Raw genomic sequence first — 24,199 nt, forward strand, 5'->3', positions numbered from 1 at the left:
AAATGATTATTCCACCCTATTCAATTGCTAGTATGGCTGAGTAGGGAATTCTAGGCTGAATATTGTTTTTCTTCATATTTTTTAAGACATTTTTGCATTACACCTTTCAGCATTGCTTTGAGAATACTTTTTTTCATTCTGGAAATTTTATTTTATATCTCTGGTATTCTACTATTTCATGATACTATATCTTGTGTGAAGTTTTCTCCCTTATTTTATTGAACATTCAATGTGCACTTTCAAATGGAAACACATACACTTCAGAAAACAGAAAACAATTATTTCTTTCATTCCTCTCATTTTTTTTTCCTGGTATCTTTTTCTTAAGCACTTATTATTAAAATATTTGGCTTTCTGGATTGGCTTTCTAGTTTTCTGTTCTTTTCTTCTTAATCTTCTTGCTTTCAACTTTCCTGTAAGATTTCTTCAACTATATAAATATTTTAATCCACACTCCCCACCTTTTTTTGTGGCTACTGTAATTTTTTATTTCAAGTAGCTCTTTGATTTTTTTGTCATTCTTTTAAATAGAAATCTGTCCTTTATTCATGGGTGAATATCTTTTCTGAAAATATCCTATTTTGGAGTTTTATGCTTCTAGTACATAAACCTTGTTTTTTTCAAGTTACTTTATTGAGAGAGAGAGAGAGAGAGAGAGAGAAAGAGAGAGAGAGTGTGTGTGTTGTTGTTTACTGGTTGTTTACCAAAAGCTCATTCCCTCCTTCATGTATAAAACAATTGTATGCAGGAGAGATATTTATCCTGTTGAAGGCCTATATTTTCTAACCTCCCTTGTAGCTAGATATATTCATCTGAGCATGTTCTGGCCGATGAGAGGTATGCAGAAGTGTTTTGTAGGGCTTCTGGGGAGCCTCCCTAAAGGGAGCTGACACAAATAAAGGCTATTCCTTTTACCTTTCTGCCCTTTTTCCTTCCCTACTGCTTGGAATTGGACATGATGGCTGGAGCTCTAGTAGCCTTATTGGGCCACGAGATTATTTGAAGTTGTAAGCTAAGCGTTAGGTTGATAAAACAGTTTTTCTGTCATCTTCGTGGAAGGAGCTTGTGTCTCTGATGACTGTTAACCTCCATACCCATCTTAGAATGTCTACTTTTGAACTTTTTTTAAACATTAAAATGATGTTAATTCCTCTTATATTTAAGGCATTGTTATTTCTGGTCAATGATTACATGCAGCCAATCCAGTCTAAGTTTTTGATGTTAAAAACTTTTCACAAATATGTGATCCTTAGAGATCTCATCATATTTTATAAAGTACTAAAAAGCTGATTAGAAGCTCTACATATATGGGTTTCAAACCATTGTGTTTCACTGAAGTTGAATCTGGGATGACCTTTCCAATAGGGAAATCTGTGGGTCTTTCTGTTGGGTTAATCTATTTCTACAGAAAAGATTTCCAATCACCTGCCTAGTACTTACAGACTTGTAGGCTAGCATGCTGTAAACAAGTAGAGAAAGATGGGGATATGCCTGTTAATTATGTAGCTATTTCCTTAGCTTTCTGTTTTCAATATGGTGCCTAACCATATAGGAACTGGACCTACCCTCATTGAATTTCTCTACAGAAAAATATTCGGTCTCTGGGCCTGGCAGAAGAATGCCATTTGGTAGCTGAGGGTGCAGTAGAGAGGATCTCCTAATATAAGCTTTATACCAGTTCTTCTGCTGCCTGCCCTCTCCTTCATCTGGCAGCTCTGCTTTCTGAGGGTTTTGGGGCTCGACAATCTGAATCTCCTTTCACATTACCGGCACTTTATTTAGTTTTTGCTAAGTTACTTAACACTTATCATTTTCCATCTTCCTCTAATACTGTCTTCCCCATTTTTTGTTTTCGTGGGCTTACTTTTTAATCATTTATAATCAACTGGCTCTAGAGACACTTTTGATGTTGTTTCATGAAAAACACCATTTTCCTGAAACATGTTATCAGACCCTTGTCAATACTGAATATCACCTGCCACTTTTTAGCCCTTGATTTCATAGGATGTTTCTATAGCTTCCTTATACTTGTTATTTATTACTCAGAAAACCTTAGCATTATCCTCAGATGCAAAAAGTTGTCCTGTGTTCTGCTTCTTTCTTGGATAGTGTCAAATAAGACAGGGACTTGAGGACTTAATGGCTGACACCCTTCAATCCGGGCAAGATCCCATTTTCTTTGCTTAAGCCACATTCCCATTTTTCAGGCCTAGCATCTGTACTGAGATCCTTGTCTCTGTATGCTCCTTTTCCAGCTTTTCTGGTCTCTTCTTCTCTTCTAGCTCAGTCACTACTTCCTTGTGCTCATGTACAAGGATTCCCCAGGATGAGGGCAAACCCATCGTCTATTTTTACCACCTATCACTGAAGCAGGTAGGTTTTATGAGGCTTCTCCAAGCTCATCTACCTTGATAACTCCCTCAGCCACTGTGAATCTACAATTTACAGTGCCACATTAGATATCTGAGTTCCAAAAGAAAGTTGTAGTATTGGGCTTAAACAAAGGAAAAAGAACCGACAAATAAATCTTACTTGGGCTTTTTCGTCATCTTTCTTGTGTTAGACTCAGCTAGCTAGCCCTTCTTAAGATCTCTTGTATCTGAATTCTAGTCACCTCCTAACAGACTCTTGCCCCTGTTATCTTATTTCCTTGGTCTATTCTATTTTAGTAGCTCTATTCCCTACTATATGTTTCATAGCATAAAAGCTATGTTCTTAGTCTTCCAGGCAGCTACTTCTTGAAAACCATAAATTCTTTCCTGTCGCAACAAACGTGACTCTTACAGATCAAAATAATTGTTTTGATAATGGAGATATACATTTGCATTCACCACATCAACTGATCTCTTTTCTTGGCTGTGTGTTTTCTCACCCATCAGGGCAATGCTTATAGAGAACCATCTTCATGAACAACGGGAGAAGGCAATGGGTAATGGAAGCTTGAGAGGCTGTATCAGTTAACTGTGATACAGATCCCAGCACCATACGGCAATAATTATTTATTTAATTCACAAATATATGGCTTGGCTATGAGTCAGCTAATCTAGGTTGTGGTTGGCTGTGAGTGGCTCTGCTCTAGTTGTTCCTGTTCCTTTTCTTGGAATCAGGTTGCTAATACGTGTTTTTACAGCTGTGACAGAAGAGCAAGAGAGCAAGCCTAACCATGCAAGCATTTTTCCAGATGCTGCTTGCACTGTGTCTGCTAATGTCCCATTGGCCAAAGCATGTCAGCTGGCCAAGTGCAGAATCAAAGCATATGCAGTACAGTCTATCTACTGAAAAGAGGGAGGAAGACGTGATTATTTTAAATTACTCGTGTACAGAAGAAAAACTTTCTAAAATCTCAAAGTATTCCATTTAGCAACTTGCCTTAGTTCAAACAGAAGGGAAAAGACAAAGTTTGAATTTAAGTCTAAATACTTTCAGAACCTGTGCAGCCTTCGTCATGCCATTGATTGCAACTCATTTTCAAATTTTAGAGGCGAAATCATGTTTAAAAAAATTACAGTTTAATAGACCTCAGGAAAAAAAAATAGAAAGTCCTCTCTGAAATCCCTAAACTCATTACTGGTGGCTTAATTACTAAGAAAATTAAACAGTGACAAGAAAAAAAAAGTTTATTTATCCTCTTCCATCTCTTACCACAATGCAAAACAATCAGCAAAGATAACATTTCTTAAATTTTTGTTTAATTATCCAGGAGTTTGATGGGAGAAAATGTTTCATATTTTATAAGCCAGTTCTTGTTTAGCCAAATTAGGTCTTTAATTCTTGCATATTATAGCAACTATAAAATACAATTACATGTAACATAGGAAACAAACCCATAAAACAAAATGAACCAATCAATATAGCTCATTCCCCATAGAATTCTGCTTGGTATTTTAATGAGGCAAACTCCCAAACTAAGAATCAATATCCGTTATGATCCTTTTAGGAAGGACTAGTGGTCACATCTTTTTCAATGAGTATTATCAACAGAAAGCTTCCTCTAGCCTCTTTCTTTGAGGCCTAAACAGTGACCCATGGCAATTATGCTAGGTTGAACTCATTGCAGCGAGACTACAAATAATTTAGGAGCACATCTATCTTGTCAAAATATTATGTCTTGATAGAGAGAAAGGATGAAGTTGGTGCAAAGACAGGTTCAGCTTTCTGACAAAACTGAGAACTTTCTAGATGTTGGTGTGAGAGTAACACGGGCTCCTGGGCTCAATGTAATAGTTACCTTGTAATAGTAAACTTGGAGGGTTAGGGTAGTTAATAGGAAATCCCAACCGGGAAATTCTCTGGTTTCCTCCACAGAGCCAGAAAGAAAAGGGAAAGAAGGGAAGAAGTGAGAGGGAAGGATGAAAGAAACAAAAGAATGAAGTAGTAAAAGGAGGAATGAAGGAAAAAAGGAAGGAAAAAAGGAAGGAAAGAAGAAGAAAGGAATAAAGAAATTGGGAACAAAAGAAGGAAGGAGGGAAGGAAAGAAGAAAGGAGAAAGAGAAGACAGGGCAGAGGGCGACTGAGATTTTACAGTTTTTATTCGTGTCCTAGAGGGAGATCTGCCTGAGGATCAAGAGTTTTATGAGGGCAATTGAACTTATCGGGGTCTTGGAGCATAAAAACTAGGTTTTATTCAGAACTTGTTAAGTGCTCAGGCTCTAGAACTTTTTGTGGTGATGGAAATGTCTGCATGTGTTTTGTCCAAAGGTTGTCACTAGTCACACTTGGTTATCAAGCACTTGAAATGTGGCTAGTGCCACTAAGGAAGTAAATTTTAATTTAACTTATTTTAACTTTAGTGGAAATAGCAACATATGGCTAGTGGCTACACGTTTGTACAGCACAGTTCTATACTAAGACTATGTGTATTAACTCCTTTAATGCAACAGCTATTGCCATCTACATTTTGCAGATGGAGAGGTGAGGCACAGCGAGGTTAGCACCTTGCCTAAGCTCACACAGCTGGCAAGTATCTGAGTGATATAGTTTGGATGTGTGTCTTTGCACAAATTATGTTGAAATGTAATCCCCCGTGTTGGAGTTGGGGCCTGGCAGAAGGCGATTGAATCGTGGGGGCAGATCTCTATTGAATGGTTTAGCACCCTCTCCTTGCTACTGTCCTCACGATAATGAGTAAGTTTGTGTGAGATCTGGTCATTTAAAAGTGTGTAGCCCCTCGACCCTGGCTCTATTGCTTTTGCCCCAGCCGTGTGACATGCCTGCTCCCCCCTCAGCTTCCATCATGACTGTGAGCTTCCAGGGGTCTTCTCAGAAGCTGAGCAGATGCCAGCATCGTGCTTCCTGTACAGCCTGTGGAACTGTGAGCCAATGAAACGTCTGTTCTTTGTAAATTACTCAGTCTCAGGTATGGTTTTATAGCAATGTGAGAATGGACTAATACACAGAGCCAGAAATCAAACCCAGGCAATCACAGCCATTATGCTACACACTGATCTTTAGTCCCAAAGGAAGCAGATTCCAAGGGGAAAGACAGAATCTTGTTTTATGATGAAACATAAAATGCCGAGAGATATGCACAAGATTCTTGGGATTTGAATGAAAAAAGCCATGGAGGTTGATGTGGCTTGGCTGTGTCCCCACCCAGATCTCATCTTGAATTGTAGTTCCCATAATCCTCACGTGTCACGGGAGGGACCAGGTGGAGATAATTGAATTATGGGTTTGGGGTGGGGCTTCTCTCATTCTGTTCTCATGATAGTCAATTAGTTCTCACAAGATCTGATGGTTTTTAAAGGGGCATCCCCCTTTGCTGGGCACTCACTTTTCTACTTGCTGCTGCCATGTGAAGGAAAACATGTTTGCTTTTTTTTTTTGCCGTGATTCTAAGTTTCATGAGACCATCCCAGCCCTACAGAACTGTGAGTCAATTAAATCTCTTTCCTTTATAAATTACCCAGTCTCAGATGTGTCTTTATTAGCAGCATGAGAACAGACTAATACAGTAGGTAATATATTGATTGAATGAAAATACATACATTGGGAAAGCTTAATTATAGTAACTCTAAATTCAGAGTAGACAGATATGCAGGAGATGCCTCTAGAATCAAAGCATTGTGACCAACTAATGTGCCAAGAATCAAACTCCTAATCTATTGAGCGTTAAGACTTCTTTCCTCAGGCTGCCGAACTGGTCAGAGTTCAGTTGCAAGCAACAGAATATTACTCTAGTCAGATGAAGTGGAAAGACTTTATTATGTGTTTTTTAGGATGTGTGGATTGTTTTAAGGGCTGGAGAAACAAAGGTAGGCTGAGCTTTCAGCAAAAACTCCCAGAGGCACACTACAAAACTATCCCGCATGGGAACTGATGCTTCCACTGCTGACTCAGGAGCCATTCTGCCTCTGCTACACACAGGAAATCTGCTATTCAGAAAGCATTCACCTTAGCTGCTATCTATACGGAATCTCAGGACTGCTCAGGTACCAGAAGCCTCACAACTGCTGCCATGAAGAAAACCCAAGCATTTCTGCCACCATGCTTCCAGACAGCCATCAATCTACCATGTTCACTTTTGCTCACTCAGCTTGAAGCTGATACACCTGTTTGGCAAAAGCTAGATCGCAACAGGATACTCTAGCTGAAGGGAGTCTGGGAAATGTAGTTCTTAGCTTTCCAGCCTCTATAAATAATGAAACACAAGAAACAGATTACAGTAGCACTGGATGATTCAATCTACAACATTTGAAGCAGGAACATATTCAAAGAAAAAATAATATTCTTTTATTTAATAAAAGGTTCTTAAGACTTTTTTTTCCTTAAGTTTTCAAGTACAAGATATATGAAAGTATGAAAGACAGGAAACATCGTAATAGGCAGGGTTACCCAGAGTAGAAACAATAGGGTGTGTGCGTGTGTGTGGGTGTGGGTGTGGGTGTGTGTGAGTGTAGAGGAAGGGGAGAGAGAAAGATTATAAGAAATTGGCTCTTGTGATTACAGACAGATGTCTGAATATCTGCACTCAGCAAGCTGAAAATGTAGAAGTGATGGTGTAAGTTCCAGCCTGAGTACAAAAGCTTGAGTATCAGGAAAGCCAATGGTGTTAAGTTCCAGTTCAACAGCAGGAGACCAGTGTCCCAGATCAATCATTCAGGCAGGTGAGTTTTCTTCCTAGACCTATCTACATTAAGGAGGGCAGTCTGCTTTCCTCAGTCTACCCATTCAAATGATAATCTCATCCAAAGACACCCGCACAGAGTATTTCACCAAGTATCTCCATGAACTAATTGAGCTGACACATAAAATTAATCATCATTCATACATAAATTTATTTTTAATAAATATTTTCAAACAAAATACTTGCAAGTCTTTTGAGATAAAAATGGTTGTAAGCTGGTAAAGGGACAAATGTGAATCTCAAAGAGGTCTCATGAATGCAGTATTTTCTTGTTTCCGGACTTTTTGGATTATGTACAGTATATTCAAAATTAGACCCATTGTTTTAAATTCAGGGACACTTTACCTGAAAAGGTGCCTAGAGACTAAAGGAAAATATAATGAGCATATAATTTGGAAATGTGGCTAATGTGTTCTTTAGGAAACAAAAATTAAACTTATCTTTAAAGTTGTGGCATCATTTAGGCTTTTTTCTTTTCTGAGCTTTCTCAAGGTCTTGATGTATCTACACGTTCTCTGCCCGCCAATTTCCTTGTTCTTCTTTTTCCCTGATTTGTGAAAACCTACTCCTGGTACAATAATCTGTTAAGTGCATTAATTTCCTTATGTAGGCCAACTACAAGCACATACTGGCATTTTACTCAGTGCCTCGTTTCATGTCACATACTGGGGTCCAGAGAAGAGTCACCGTATCAGCCCTGGGAGCCTCTGTCTGATAGGGACACAAACACTGCAGGAATGGAGAGGGGGTCTCAGGCAAGGCTCCATCAAAGGCATGGAGAGTGAGAAATGGCAAACAGTGCTCTCAGTAGAGAAGAGGTCAAACTTGAACAAAACTTGAACAAACTTGGGTAAGGTAGAATTTTTATGTCAGTGACATCCCATCACCTACTTGGAAAAGAGTCAGTGCATGAAAATAGTGGATTCCATTTTTTCTCAAAGAAAGTATGCCCAATTCACAGAGGAGCTACTAAAATGCAGATTGCAAGGACCAAGTATCAGAAATTCAGACTCAGCATATCTGGGATGGCACCTAGAAATGTGCATTTTAACACACTTCCCACATGGACCTAATGTGATGGCCTGAAGTTCATATTTCGAGAAACAGTGGGCCTTGGGTTTAGGGCTAGATGTGGATCTGAGCTTTTTCATAACTGGAGGGGTAACCTGGGGAACTTAACCTCCCTTATTATGTCTATCTTTCTCAACTAGAGAAATTATCCTAATAATGTCCACTTCATAGAGTATTTGGGGGATTAGAATAAACATTTGCAAAGTACGTAACATCAAGCCTGGTGTATTAGAAGCATTCACTAAATGGTGGAAATTATGTTGAAATACACAAAATTGCCATTTTTATCATTGAAAATACTGAGTTGCTGTGATTTCACATAGTTCGACCTAATAATTAAGGAAATATTCAGAAGGCTTCTTGAAGTTTGTTTCATGGAGTATTTATCTTTGAGTATTCAAATATATTATGTGCATGACAGGTTCTTTGATAGAAGTGAAGGAAACTATAAACTCTAAAGAAGACTGATGCTTCTTGCTAAAGATTTCAGGCTGCTGGACTGATCTGTGGCAGCATTTTGCAGACTTTAGTGTGCACACAAATTATGTAATGCCTTTGTTAAAATGTAGATTCAAATTCAGTGGATCTGGGTGGGGACCAGACCTCTGTAATTCTGTGAAGTGCCCAGGTGATGCTGAGGCTGACGCTGCTGGTCCGTGGACCCCCATTTTAAGAAAGATCTAGGAAGCTTCAAGGGAGATCAATTTATAAAGCTGTTCTCAGGGGTCTTGACTCTCCAGTGAATAAAAACGAAGTGCGCATCTTCCTAAAATTAATGACATAAATGAACATCTCTGGGGTATCATGAAGCCCTTAATTACTCTTTTGAAAGTATATTTTAGCAAAATTACTGTTCATTTATCTTAACACAAATCCAGGAATATGGATATTTCCATATTCTGATAGATGAAGAAACTTCCTTTTCAAAAGGGTTTTCTATTTCTCTTATTACTATGCTAAAAAGCATAATATTTTAGAGCTTAAGTGCATTTATTCATTTATCAAACATTTCTTTATTATCAACCACATACTCTGCACACTGCTAGGTTGTCTGATAAAAAAAGAAAGGCAGAAAACGACCTAAGAGAAGGTCCCAGAGCTAGTTAGGATGGAGTGGATACCAGGTTACAGAATTCCCGAACCCCAGAGTTTCCACCAGGGAATGCTGCAAAGGTGGCAAAGTGATATAACAATCACTCTGCATGGCATGGTTTGGAAATTAAAATTCTGCAAGCCCGAATTCTGTTCTTTCCATTCTTTCTCAATATGTATATCAGAGAAGTACTCTATCACCAAAAAAATGGACAGAGGGTACATAATTTTCCTCTACAGCATCAGTTTTCTCATGTGTAAGACTAAAGATTGGTTTAGATAGTTTCTAAGCACACTTCTAACTTACAACATTCTACAATTCAAAATAGAGGTAGGCATTTTGGTCTCAACCTACATTTTCTCTGTGAACCTTTGGGCCACTGTTTCAAGCTGGGACTTAATTCATCTTGCTATACTCTCCAGCATACCACCACCATACTCTCTCCAGGAAAGTAAACATAAAGGTATAAAGAATAACACATTTCAGTCCAGCTGCTGTGTTGTTCCCAAGAGGTTTTAAGCTGAAGCCAAGAATCATGCTCATCTACTGAATTGTATCTAAATTATTTTGTAATTGGATTGATGTATTCTATAACTGAGAGGTCTGGCATAATGGCCACTCCATGTAATCTGGGAAGGGACCAGAGTGTAGCTGCTGAGGGTAGACGCCCCAGGCCTGAGGATTTAGCATGGCATGTCTCTTTGAGTACAATATGGGGCTGCTGGCTTATTAGCCAAAGTGTGTCAGTCCAGGTTGCTGGAAGATCACTATTGTGCCATCTGTTCCACCCATTCATTCACTCCCATTTGAGACCAATTGCTCATTTGGGTCATAGTCCTGGCACAAAAGCAGCTAGTGTTCTTTGTCCTTTTGGTGATCCAAGATAAGGTTTTCTTTATTAAAACAGATCTGTGTTTTCTCACCACCAGTTTTATCTTCTTGAATCTGTGTTACCTTGTCAAGATATATGAAACTTTCCCTGAAGCCTACATAGACAAATGAATGAATATAATACAATTGTGGTTTCTCAACTATGTACCAAGCCTAATGGGAATAATGACCTTTACCAGGGCAGCAGAAGACACCGTCTGGCTTCGTGGTGCTTGTTCATCAGACCTGGATTTTAACTAAGAAATAAACCTCAAAACCATGCAATAAGCTGATGTGCAAGGCCATGGAACCGTAAGGGCTTCAATTACACCCTGAGGGTGGCATGCCAAGGCTGTTATTGATTAGTTATCAAAGGGCAGAAAACATCCACCGTTAAGACTCATATAACACCCAGAGAAGCACAAATGCCTAGAGATGGACAATGGTTTACTACATGACCCCTAGTCCTATGAGAATCTAACAGTCCTAGCTTCAGAAGGCACCTCGCTGTCCATTATAATCCAAGTGCTCCATGTGGAGCTTGTCTTCCTGTCTCTGCCTGCACTAGGCCAAGCTGACTTTCTTCTGGCAGTGCCTCCTCCTCTCTCCATCAAGCCCAATTCCCCAGCAAGCCCAGGGAGTGCGCTCTGAACACCAGAGGCTGCGCTTTCACTGCTCAGGGCCCCTGTGCCGTCCTTCCCTGCTCTGCTCCTCCCAAGTTTTAGTTCTAGATCTACTTTAGTTCTATTTGTTTGATCATCTCTGGTTTCAAACTCTTGTTCAAATTCCCAACATAAAAGTCCACGTCCAGCTCCTGCCATATTCAGTAAACCTTCTAACCCCACTCCTGCAGCCTGGGTTTCATGCTCGTAAAGTTTTTAAAATTAAAAACATTTTAACTGTCAGCTTTGCTTGGTCCTCTGGCCCTTCTCGTTCTCATGAAGACTTTCTGCTCCAGCCATTGACCTCTAGGTTGGTACCTCTAGCAGATTAGTCCTGGCACACTGAGCTGGAGGGATCAGATACCTCACTATACCAGACCCTAGACATGTGTTGAGAGCCTGTTTCAATTGCAGAAAATTCAGTCCCACTTAAAATAATCCAGCACCTTAAAAACATCTTCCTTTCCTGAACCCAAATTTGTCTCTATTTTACTTTGCATGACCTGGCCTAGTTCCACCTTCTCTGTCCACATAGAATACTTCTAGTCCCCCACCGTCCACCCCAAATATTCCTAGGCAGATGTGGCAAATTGTATTTTCCAAAAATGGCTTCAATCACATTTCTGGTCTCATAAACTTTCTCAAAACCCTTTCCCTCCCCTGTCAAGAGGTGGTGTCTCTAGCCCTTCCCCTTGAAACTGGGAAGACTTTGGTGACTGACTTGACTAAAAGAATACAGAAGGCACACTGTGGTTTCTAGGGTAGATTGGAGAAGGTCCAGCTACTGCTGGACTCTATGCAACTTCCAAGTAGTGGAGTTCAACAGCTTTTGAGATTATTCCAGTGATGTGGTTCTGGACATGCTGTTCCCCAAATATGGTATTTTGGCATTTGAGAAAATGGCAGAAGCAGGAAGGTCATTCCCACTATCTCCTTTCCCTTCCTCCCTGAAGGTCATAAGGCCCTCGTTCCAGAGTTGCCATCCTATTACATGAAGGAAAGAAACACCCTTATCACTGTAGACACAGGGACAGAGAAGAATCTGAACAAACAGGCCTTGCTAAATTTCCCTTCGTTTATCACCACTAGATGATATACCCTTTGTCCAATTATACTTCTCCACACCAATTTATCAAATGTAGCATAAAAAGATACAAGTTCACCTGTTTATTTGGGTCTTCGTTTCCCCATGAAGTCTCCCATGTCCTGTTAGACTTACTGTATTCTTTTCTCTTGTTAATCTGTCTTTTGTTATAGGGGTCTCAGCCATGAACCTGGTGATGGATGAGAAGATATTTCTTCCCCCTCATACTAGCTCTCATCACCGTCTGACTGCAAAAACTTGAGAGATGGAGAATTGCCCAGCTAAGCCCAGTTAGCTCCCAGAACCATGAGAGAACAATAATAAATGATGGTTTTAAGCCATATTTTTGAGTATTTTTTAAATGTAGTGATACATAACCAGAACAGCGGACACCATAAGATTCCTTTTTCAAGTTAAAGTTAGTCTGTTAGCAAATATTTACTAAGCACCTGCTGTGACATTCTAAGTTCCCTCTTCTGTCTTCTAATTGGACCACATATGATGTGTTTATGGAGGTTATTAACCCTCACATGGAAAGGATTCTGTGGGTATTAAATGAGATAATGTATGTAAAATATTTGGTGCAATGCCTCACCATAGGAAATGCTTAGTTAATCGTAGATACTATTATTGCTTTTATTTTCTTGTCTCTTCTGGAAAAGTAATTGTTTTAATATACCCTAAAATGAAATTAGCAGATCAAATTGGCTTCAGCAGCTGCTTACATTCTTAATTCTTATGGAATTTACAATGAAAGAAAATCTTTAAGTCAGTGCTTCTCAAAGCAGTACAGGATGATGGCAAAATTCAGAGGGAGGAGTCCTGGCCATCTGTAGCTAACAAGTACCCCTACGTGCTCCTCGTCCACTGAGAAGCCTTTTTCTCATTTTCAATATTCCTGGATGATTGATCAAATACACTATTAAATTTCAGCCTGCTAACACTGGTTCTTAGTTGTAGCATGTTGACATGTTGATATGTCTTTAGATTATAATTCTGTAGGCAAAGATATTTTGTAGCACGTCGATATGTCTTTACATTATAATTCTGTCGGCAAAGGTATTGTAAGATAGTCCTTTAGACCTTATGTCCTCTGTCAATTTGGCCAAAACATCTTGTGTATCTTCACCTGTCATTGATTTTAAAAAAAACTACCCAACATGTTGAACAGGACTCCTTCAGTCTTCCACTAAAGAACTGCCTCCAGCCTGATGCTGGCTCCTAATCTATGCCTCATGGGGGTGAACAGTCAACCAGTCGTAAATCCACCTTGCCATGCTATCATTTGAGCCACAATTTTTGCCTTCTTTATAAAGATCACAGAAGACTTTGACAAATGCTCTGCTGAATTCAGAGGCCTTAAATCTACAGGATCTCTCTAGCATGCCCATCAAGAAGCCATAATAAAAAAAGGCAGAGTCCTTAGCAATCTGTCCTGAGAAGGACCTGGTGATCTTGTCTTTTTAAATATTTAACTTCCACTATCTCAGTAATATGTCTTAGAATATTACCTGGCATTGAGGTTAGAATCACCAGTTATTTGGCTGAACCTACTTTTTTTTGCAGGGAACTTGGATGAGAGATGATCCTCTCTGAATATCTTTTTCTTTCTTTTCCTTCTTCCCTTCTTTCTCTTATTCTCCCCCTCTCTTCCTATCTCTCTCCCTTCCTCCCTCCTTTCCCTTTTCTGTGTAACTATTTACAACCTTAAATTTGGAAAATTTCAAATACATAAAAAAGCAGAAAAGCTAGCATGATAACCCCCCATTCCCATCTCCCAGCTTCAGGACTTATTTCTGTGGCTAACCTGTTTTATCATCCACATCTTCCCAAACACCACTGGATTGTTTTCAATAGTACTAGAACATTTAATTGTGTATAGTTCAGTAGGCATTCCTCAAAACAGAGCTGTTTTTAGAAACATAATCACAACGCCATTTTACAATGAAAACATGATCATTTCTTAATATCGTCAAATGTCCAGCTAGGAGTCAAAATTTTCTGGGTTATCTCAAATTTTTTTTTATACTTTTGATCTTTGGGAGTATTTTGTCCTTTTTGAAATAGAAACTATACTTTTTATGTATATATATTTTCCATTTATATTTATGTATCTCATGCATCTAGGTTTCTAAATGACTTCTGATTATACTTTAGGGCTTTACTTTCAAGGTCGTCTCAGGTCCTTGAGTGGAATTTGTATCAGGACTTTAGATCTTATTTGAAGAATCCAGCCAAGTGCTCTACAGCCTTGCTACTCAAGATGTGGTTTAGGGACCAGCAACATTGGCATTTCTTAGAAATCTGATAGAACTGCAGAATCTAGAGCCTCATGTAGAACTTCTTAATCAGAATCTGCCGTGTAGTAAGATCCCTACATAATTCATAGACACACTAAAGCTGTGTATGAAAACACCAGCCCCCTCCCTATACATGCTAAACAAGAAACTAGAATTTTGCGGCATTAAAAATTTCTAATAGATTTTTTATTAGTGAGACTCATGTTCTATTGCAGCATAACTTGATCATCTATGGACTGGAAAGTCTAACACTTGTCTTTTAATTTTCTCTTCTCCACCCTTCCACTCTTCCTATTTGGTTTATACTATATCTCTGTCTTGGGTTTGAAATTCAGAATCCAGGGCCAGGCGCTGTGGCTCATACCTGTAATCACAGCACTTTGGAAGGCTAAGGCGGGCTGATCATGAGGTCAGGAGATTGAGACCATCCTGGCCAACATAGTGAAACCCGATCTCTACTAAAAATACAAAAATTAGCTAGGTGTGGTGGTGCATGCCTGTAATCCCAGCTACCCGGGAGGCTGAGGCAGGAGAATCACTTGAACCCAGGAGGCAGATTGCAGTGAGCCAAGATCGTGTCACTGCACTTCAGCCTGGCGACAGAGCAAGGCTCTGTCTCAAAAAAAAAAAAAAAAAAAAAAAAGAAATTTAGAGTCCAAGATGTCTCAAAATTTCAAATCCTTATGGAAATAAAGATGCCCATAAAAAAGCTTTTTATATTATCCGTGTGATATAGAGGAAAAAGAACCTGTGTCAGGAGATGTGGATTCTGGTCCAGATTCTTCATTAATTGCATGACATTGAGAAAGTCATGTAAGTTTCCTAGGCTGAAATGTTCTCTGTAGAAAGAACTCGACCTAGGTAATCTCTAAAGCACCTCTATGTTAAGAGATGATTTTAAGAGAGGCAGCAGTGTAAGGAGCTCTTAGAACACAGGCTCGAGAGCAGGACTGCTGGCTCTGCCACTTACCAACTTTGTGCCTTGGGTAAACTGTATAATGTTCCATGCCTCAGCACTTCATGGGGAAAGTATAAAGTTCATGCCCACCTCTTAAGGCTACTAAGAGTGTGAAGTGGATTATTTGCTAAATGATCAGAATGACACCAACACAAAGAGCTATATAACAAATATATATAATTTATATATATCCATAATATATACTTTAAAACTGTGTACTATAAAATCTATAAAGTATACCCTAAAATGTAACATATGCCTTTAAAAATTAACATATATATGATACATGCATTATTTATGTATTATATATATATTTAACTTTTTAAAATTAAGGGTTTCTATGACAACTTAGCGACTTTCCTAGGAAGAAAGACCCATGCTTCCTATGTACTTAGCAGCAGATGCAGAAAGATAAGTCACAAGTATTCATGAATTGTCAGGCGATGTATTTAACTCAACAGATATTCCCTGAGCTCCTCCTGTGTGCTAGATCCTGGTGAGCAGGCATGCCCAGTGGCTGTTCTCATGGTGCACACAACCAACACAACCAGCATAAGAGGTAGCTACTAAAGAATCTGCCGGCCGGGCGCGGTGGCTCACACCTGCAATCCCAGCACTTTAGGAGGCCGAGGTGAGTAGATCACGAGGTCAGGAATTCAAGACCATCCTGATCAACATGGTGAAACCCCATCTCTACTAAAAATGCAAAAATTAGCCAGGTATGGTGGCACATGCCTGTAATCCCAGCTACTCAGGAGGCTGAGGCAGGAGAATCACTTGAACCTGGGAGGCAGAGGTTGCAGTGAGTGGAGATCATGCCACTGCACACCAGCCTGGGCAACAAACTGAGACTCTGTCTCAGAAAAAGAATCTACCCTTCTTGATCTTCCACTTTTTGTCTGTTTCCCATATATGTGACCCTAACTTGCCTTCTGGAATATTCATTGGCATTTGGTGTTTACATATCATGTTTATGCTTCATAGTTTACATCTGGATATGATGTGGCTTAGCGTATTCTGAGCTCTCTTTGTCTTGTCATCCAATTTTAGCTCCAGAGCCATTGAAATTGAGCCCCCGATGACTTGACTAGCACATAACCTGGCCTCTCTCAACTGTTGGTGTTGAAGAGGGATGGTTATCAGAATTTCCTCCCAATAACAGAATTGATACTGAGGTGATGTAACAGTTAGCTGTTGTGCATTTTAAGACCATAAAACTTGGGGCTTAGCACACCAGTCATTTGTTAATCTCATGATTGGAGTCAACAATTTAGGTGGGACTTAGCTGAAAAGTTCTAGTCTTGGCTGGGCTCCTTTAGGTACCTGTGATGAGCTGAAGGTGAAGTAGACAGGTTTATTGATGCAGGTTGGGCTTTTCATATCGCTGAGGCTTTTAATGAGACAACTGCGCTTCCCTGGTCTAGTGCAGATGGCCCTTCACCCTTTAGTCAGGGTGAAGCTTATTCATATGGCAAAGGCTTATTCATATGGCAAAGGCAGGGACCAAGAAAATGGATGGAAGGGTGCATGTCTTCTTGTGACTCATGCTCAGAATCAGCATTGTGTCAATTCTACCACATTCGATTGGTTGAAGCAAGACTAAGACTCAAAGGCAGATGAACTAAAATTTGTCTCTTGATGGGAGAAGCTGCAAGCCACAGTACAGAGAGTACGCATACAGGGAAGGATAAAGGATTGTGGTCATTTTTGCAAACAATGCACCATGAATACTTCACATGCAGTCTTATCTGAGGACAGGGAGTTAGACGTAGATGCTTTTGGTGTCCTACTGCCTTCTACTTATATCTAAATAAATGGCCTGTCAGCCAACAAGTCACCATTATGGAGAATAATTTGAGAGTTGACCATTCTGAAATTTAATATGTGCAGAACCAAGGTAAAGAGTTTCCCAATCTGAGGACTCAAAGCTGCAAATTCTCTCCAAGAGATTCCAGACAAGATTTAGGGGAGAGAGGCGACACGTTTCTTTGCATTTATCTTTGAATAATCTTAAGCAAGTCAAAAAGACTCCTATATGACTGGTCCCCAGGCAGCCCACATCCCTTTGTACGTGATTTCCTTCTCACATGAGATGCTTGTCAAAGCAGTGAGGTATTACAGAGAAATGGGCTGTGGAAATGCATGTAAAATAGTATTTTATGTTTTGATGCACTGAGAGTCAAAGCGATCATCATACAAACCATTTAATTTTGAAACCAACTCTTGTGAAGCTTGTTACATTGCTGTTCAAAATTCAATTGCCCTCTCTTTGAAAGTACCTTCTCCACCTAATGTTTTTTCCCCTCACTTAGTATATGGGGGCCTTGTTTTGTGGAGGACATGCATTGTGACCCGAGACAAAATCTCTCCTGGTTATTGGGGAATTGATTCTGCTCAAGAGCCTCACTATTATATTTACCTTACGATACTCTATTTGATGCCTCCCAATGGAGTGCAATAGCCATTTTATCATTTGTTGTTTCAATTTAGTGGGAAATTGTGCAAACTACTCCATCAGCTGCTTCTGCTTTTCTTGCTCCCCACTCTTCCATCCCCAGCCCACTCAAATAAGCAGTCAGATTTCATTCTGAGAGACTTTCATTTTGCTTCTATAAAGAAATGTCGGCACATGTTAATGCATTAGGCTTTTGTGGATTTTTTAAACATATTTTTTCATCTGTATAAATTTAAGGGTATAAGTGCAGTTTTGTTACATGGGTATATTGCACAGTGGTGAAGTCCAGGCTTTTAGTGTAACCATCACTCAAATAATTTACATTGTACCCATTAAGTAATTTCTCAGTCCTCACCCCCCTTCCACCTCTCCCACCCTTCTGAGTCTCCAGCGTCTTTTATTCCACACTCTATGTTCATGTGCACATATTAATTAGCTTCTACTTATAAGTGGGGACCTGTGGTATTTGACTTTCTGAATTGTTTCACTTAAGAGTATGCCCTCCAGCTACATCCACATTGCTTCAAAAGATGTGATTTCATTTTTTATGGCTGAATAGTATTCCATTTTACATATACACATTTTCTTTTTCTATCAATCATTGATGATCACTTAGTTTTATTTCAAGTCTTTGCTGTCGTGAATCATGCTGCAATAAACCTACAATTACAAGTATCTTTTTAATATAATTATTTTGGGAAGATAGTATCATGGGATTGCTGGACTGAATAGTAGTTCTATATTTAGTTCTATTGTAGAAATCTTTATACTCTTTTCCAGGGGGGTTGTGATAATTTACATTCCCACCAACAGTGTATAAGCTTTCCCTTTTCCCTGCATCCTTACCAACATGGGTTTTTTTTTTTACTTTTAATAGTCATTCTGACTGCTGTAAGATGATATCTCACTATAGACTTAATTTTCATTAAATACCTTTTATTGACCAAAGTTTTATGTCTCTCTCTTTAGGATCCACTCTGCTATCTTGTGGGCCTTTCTGAGCATGAAAACATACATCACTTCCTTAGAGAAGCACCATAGTGTAATAAGTTCGGCTTAGGTAGGTAACAGCCTGATTTAATAGCCTAATATTGCTATCAATAAGCAGTGTGACCTTGGCAAGTCACTTCACATCTCTACACTACAGTTTCTTTATGTGAAAAGAGGAGCAGTATCCGCTCATTGGGCGATTGTAGTGATTAATGAGATAATGCATAGAAGATGCTTAGTATGGAGCCTGGTACATAACAGGGGCTAAGTGTTCACTGTTTGATGTTATTTCTACTGTGATGGTAGCAATGGTGGTGGAGTTATTCCTCTGTCTCTGAGTGAAGTCACTGGCTAGAACAGAGGCTCAGCCAAGAGCCACCTAAAACTTCTTTTTTGGAGATATCCTAAATGTCAGATGATAAATTTACTTCAGTTGGTAAAATGTTATAAAACGCCCAAAGAGAGACAGAGATACATTGCCTCCCTTTCCCTAATTATTTTTTCTTTCTGCCTTCTTTCTTCTTCCTCACTCCCATTCTCTCTCCTTTAATCTGTATTAAGGGACTTCCATGCCACACAATGCTAAGCCGTGGTGTATACAGACTAATCCAACACAGTCCATGGACTCCAGATGCTAATTCCTGATGCAAAGAATCAGCCAATACAGTTTAGCACTGCAGCAGGGGTTCCGTGGGGGTCCATCTCTAAGTTAATGTTGCAGTTGAACATAAAAGAGGAATAGAATTTAGACAGATAGCTGGGGTGAACGATCAGCCTTATGAGGAAGAGAAGACATGGGCAAGGGAGAAGAGAAGAGTATTCCAGGAAGACATAACATGGGTTGCTGGAGGCAATAGGAGAGGCCAGAAGAGCTGCTTCCATAAAGATATTGTCTTGCTTGTGCCTCAGTGTAGATCAGAGCTGCCCCCAAATCTGTGCCTTGCTGAAACAGACATTCTCCACTTAGAAAAAGCTCCTGCCCATTCCCATAGCCCTGTGTGGCTAGGGAGGCAGGCTCAGCAGTGGTGGTGATGGGTCATGAAACATGGAACAGCAGAAGTAGATCTAGAGAATAAAGAAACCAAAATGGTGAAGGGGAAGAGCTAAAGGTCATAAGAGGAACAAGCAGCCCCCAAATGGAGCAGTATCCGAGGGGACAAGCTGAGACAGAGTCCCAAGGCACAGGGACCTAAAAGGGGGCAGAAAAACTGGGCAAATCAATACAAAGTTTTGCAAAGCATGCAAGCAGGAAGTGGCCCATAGCAACTTTGGGGGAAAATGTCACTTCTTGCACAGGGTTGCTTGGGAATTTAGGGCCTTTTTGACAGGGCAAAGTGCAATGCATGGTCAAGACCAAGTGATTAAGAAAAAAGTGCTTTTGACATGAAAACTCCTTCAGGCTTTGTTTTTTAACCTATCATGAAACATAGGAAGTATCCAACTGATATTAGGGAATAAAGGAAGGAACTAATTAATCAAATTACTAAAGATTTGAAAGGTTTTATTTTGTCTACATGAGACACCATGAAAGGCAGTGAAGAGCTTTTTTTGATCCATCTACCAGCACATACCAGCAATGTAACATCAGGCAAATCATTTCACATCTTTGAGCCTCAGTTTCCTTTCCTCTACCACAGGGATGATGGTGTGGGTCTTGCTGAGCTGAGAATTGAATGTGTTGTCTGTAAAGTGCCAAGCACTAGGCAGTTACTCCAAGGTTAATTTTTATATTAACCATATAAAAAGTCAGAGCTGTCACTCTTAGAGTTGGCAACTTTTTTTGTCTCAAATTGAAAACCATTTAAAGAGTGGAAGAACAACTTTTAAAAAAGAGACTTAAAAGGCATGGCCTATTTAAATATCTTTCTTTTTTATAGAAAAAAAAACCTTCGTTAAAAAACTCACACATTTAGAGGACTAGCAATTTTTGAAGGTTTCAGTATTTTGCATTGCTTAGTCATTATATAAGTTAGGGCCCCATCAGGAGACAGAACAAGGAAAGACCAGTATAATAAATTATTAACACAGGAATGGAGCAACAGGGAATTGTCTAAGAGGAGGGAAAAAAGAACTCATAAGGACACCCTAGGGCTGAGAATGGGTACCCAAGGAAGGAACTAACTTGATAGGGGGATGTTCTTCCCACAGCTGGATTCAGACCTCATTGGCCAAGGTGTGGTTTATAAGTCCACTCGGTTGTAGAGAAATTCACTGTGTTGTGGCTGTCAAAACACAGTGGGATGAGGCTGAGGCTGGTAGGCAGAGAACCATCCGCTAGAATGCCAAAGACATTCACCAGGAAGCTGCTGAGGAGGATAGGAGATGGAAATCATTAACTTCCTGGAAAGCCAACAGGTAGATTTTCTAAAAAGTTTCCCGGAAGCTGTCTGTGTGTGTGGTGGGATACTCTTGAGTCAAGAGAAAATTACCAGGAAATGAGCCAGGTGCCTGCGAAACACACTAGCTGCCCTTAGGAGTACACTAAACTCCAGCATGAGCAGGCGACTCTTGCTGCTAGCTGTGGGGCCACTGCCACAGAATGTCAGCCACTCTGCAGGAACACAAGTAGGATCACGAGAGAGCACACCAGAACCAGGAGGAGAAATCCCCTTCCTTTTCCCATGTCCCTCCAGTGTCCTCTACCGAAAAGTTTATTGAGCATGCTGTCAAAGGAGAAATATTTACAAGGCCCACCTCCCTTATCACAGAGCAGGCAAAAGGGTGAATTTGGAGCTGAGAGGTAATATATCCATGACTGGTACAGTCACATGGGAGGATGGAAGCGGAAAGAGATAGAGAATGAAAGGGGAAAGAATTCAGCATTTTTTCCTTCTTCTTTGGAAAAGAAAGGGTTTATAAAAAGATAGTATATATATCTTTCCATATCTCCAAAGAGATACCTCAGAAACTGCTTATACAATTTCTATAAACTTCCTAATTCTTTTAAAATAAAATTAAAAATACTAGTATGGAGCACAACTACAAATTGCTTGGACAATATTGTGTTAAAGTTATTTATACAATTTTATCTATGGTTTATAAATAAATGTTAGAAAAACTATGCATTTCAGAAAATGATTGCGATTGAATTTCCTAGACTTTATGAATTGTAACCAAAAATTACTCTCCAGGCCTAACATTCAAATTTTTAGAAAGGTAATACAAAATCCTCAAAAGCTATTTTAATGCAACAACACACCTTGAAAAACTTGTTTGGCTTAGTTCAGTTTCTTCAGTCCCACTAATATTTATTACCTAATTGTCTTAAGATTGATTCCCCAGAAGTGTGCAAGTGATTTATTAAGAAAATGCTCCCAGTGAAGACCAATAATGGAGTAAAACAGCAGCCAGGGAGGGGAGGAAGCCAAGCAGAAGCGGGTAATCTAAGGCACAGTCCCACAGAGGGGAGCCGTAGCCTAATCCCACAGGGAGCTGGGGGTTACAAGCCACACCTCAGAGTTGATGCTTCCTGAGGCAAGGGGTCTGGGGCTTTTACACTCCTGTAGCCATTTGAGGTAACTTTTTAAAAAAGTTTCTTAGCATTTCCAGCTCTTTAATCAGGCCAAGTGGACTCCAGTGGGTTGAAAGGAGTCCTCAGAAACAAAACTGTTGGAAGTGAAAGCATATCAATTACTATTAGACCTACGAAATGAGATAGATGGCAACACAATATTAGTGGGGGATTTCAATATTCCACTGACAGCACTAGACGGGTCCTCAAGACGGAAAGTCAACAAAGAAACAATCAACTTAAACTATACCCTAGAACAAATGAACTTAGATATTTACGAAACATTCTACCTAACAACTGCAGAGTATACATTATTTTCATCAGCACATGAAACATTCTGCAAGACAGACCATATGATAGACCACAAAACAAGTCTCAATAAATTTAAGAGAATTGAAATTATATCAAATACTCTCTCAGACCACAGTGGAATAAAATTGGAAATTAACTCCAAAAGGAATCCTCAAAACTATACAAAAACACATGGAAGTTAAATAATCTGCCCCTAATGATATTTGAGTCAACAATGAAATCAAGATGGAAATTTAAAAATTATTTGAACTGAATGATAACAGTGATACAACCTATCAAAACCTCTGGGATACTGCAAAAGTGGTGTTAAGAGGAAAGTTCATAGCATTAAACGCCTACATCAAAAAGTCTGAAAGAGCACCAACAGACAATCTAAGGTCACACCTCAGGAACTAGAGAAACAAGAACAAACCAAACTCAAACCCAGCAGAAGAAAAGAAATAGCGAAGATCAGAGCAGAACTATTAACGAAATTGAAACAAATAAAGGCAATACAAAAGATAAAGATAATAAAAGCTGTTTCTTTGAAAAGATAAACAAAATGGATGGACCATTAATTAGCAAGACTAACCAATAAAAGAAGAGAGAAGATACAAATAAGCTCAATTAGAAATGAAATGGGAGATATTACAATACCACAGAAATACAAATGATCATTCAGGCTTCTATGAACATGCTTATGTACAAAACCAGAAAACCTAGAGGAGATGGATAAATTGCTGGAAATAATCTTCCTAGATTAAAAAAAAAATAGAAACTCTGAAAAGACCAATAATATGCAGCGAGACTGAAACAGTAGTTAAAAAAAAAAAAAAAAAGCCAACAAAATATTTCCAGGACCAGATAGATTCACAGCTGAATTCTATCAGACATTCACAAAAGAATTGGTACCAATAATAATAAAACTATTCCAAAAGCTAGAGAAAGAGAGAATCCTCCCTAAATCATTTTATGAAGCTAGAATCACCCTAATACCAAAACCAGAAGAGGACATAAAAAACTACAGACCAATATTTCTCATGAATATAGATGCAAAAAACTTCCACAAAATACTAGCTAACTGAATCCAACAGTATATCAGAAAGATAATACACCATGATCAAGTGGGTTTCATACCAGGGATGCAGTTTCCTTTAACATGGATAAGTTGATAAAAATGATACACCACAAACAGAATTAAAAACAAAAATCCTATGATCATCTCAATAGATGCAGAAAAAGCATTTGACAGAATTCAGCATCTTTTTGTGATGAAAACTCTCAGCAAAATGGCAATAGAAGGGACAAATATTAAGGGAATAAAAGTCATCTATTATAAACCCATAGCCAACATCATTCTGAAAAGGGAAAAGTTGAAAGCATTCCCCCTGAGAACTGGAACAAGACAGGATGCCCACTTTCCCCACTTCTATTTAACACAGTACAGGATGTTCTAGCCAGAGCAATCAGACAAGAGAAAGAAAGAGGATACAAATTGGTCAAGAGGAAGTCAAACTGTTGCTAACCAAAGAGGTGAAAGCTCTCTACAGGGAAAACTACAAAACAGTGCTGAGAGAAGTCATAGACAACACAAACAAATAGAAGCACATCCCATGCTCATGGATGGGTACAACCAATATTGTAAAAATGACCATACTGCCGAAAGTCTATAAATTCAATGCAATTCTCATCAAAATATCATCATTCTTCACAGAACTAGAAAAAACAATCCAAAAATTCATATGGAACAACAACAAAAAAAAGCCCACATACTTGAAACAAGACTAG

The sequence above is a fragment of the Aotus nancymaae genome, unplaced genomic scaffold (assembly GCF_030222135.1).
Source record: "Aotus nancymaae isolate 86718 unplaced genomic scaffold, 86718_ANA_hifiasm-v0.15.2.pri h1tg000019l, whole genome shotgun sequence".
Classification (NCBI taxonomy): domain Eukaryota; kingdom Metazoa; phylum Chordata; class Mammalia; order Primates; family Aotidae; genus Aotus; species Aotus nancymaae.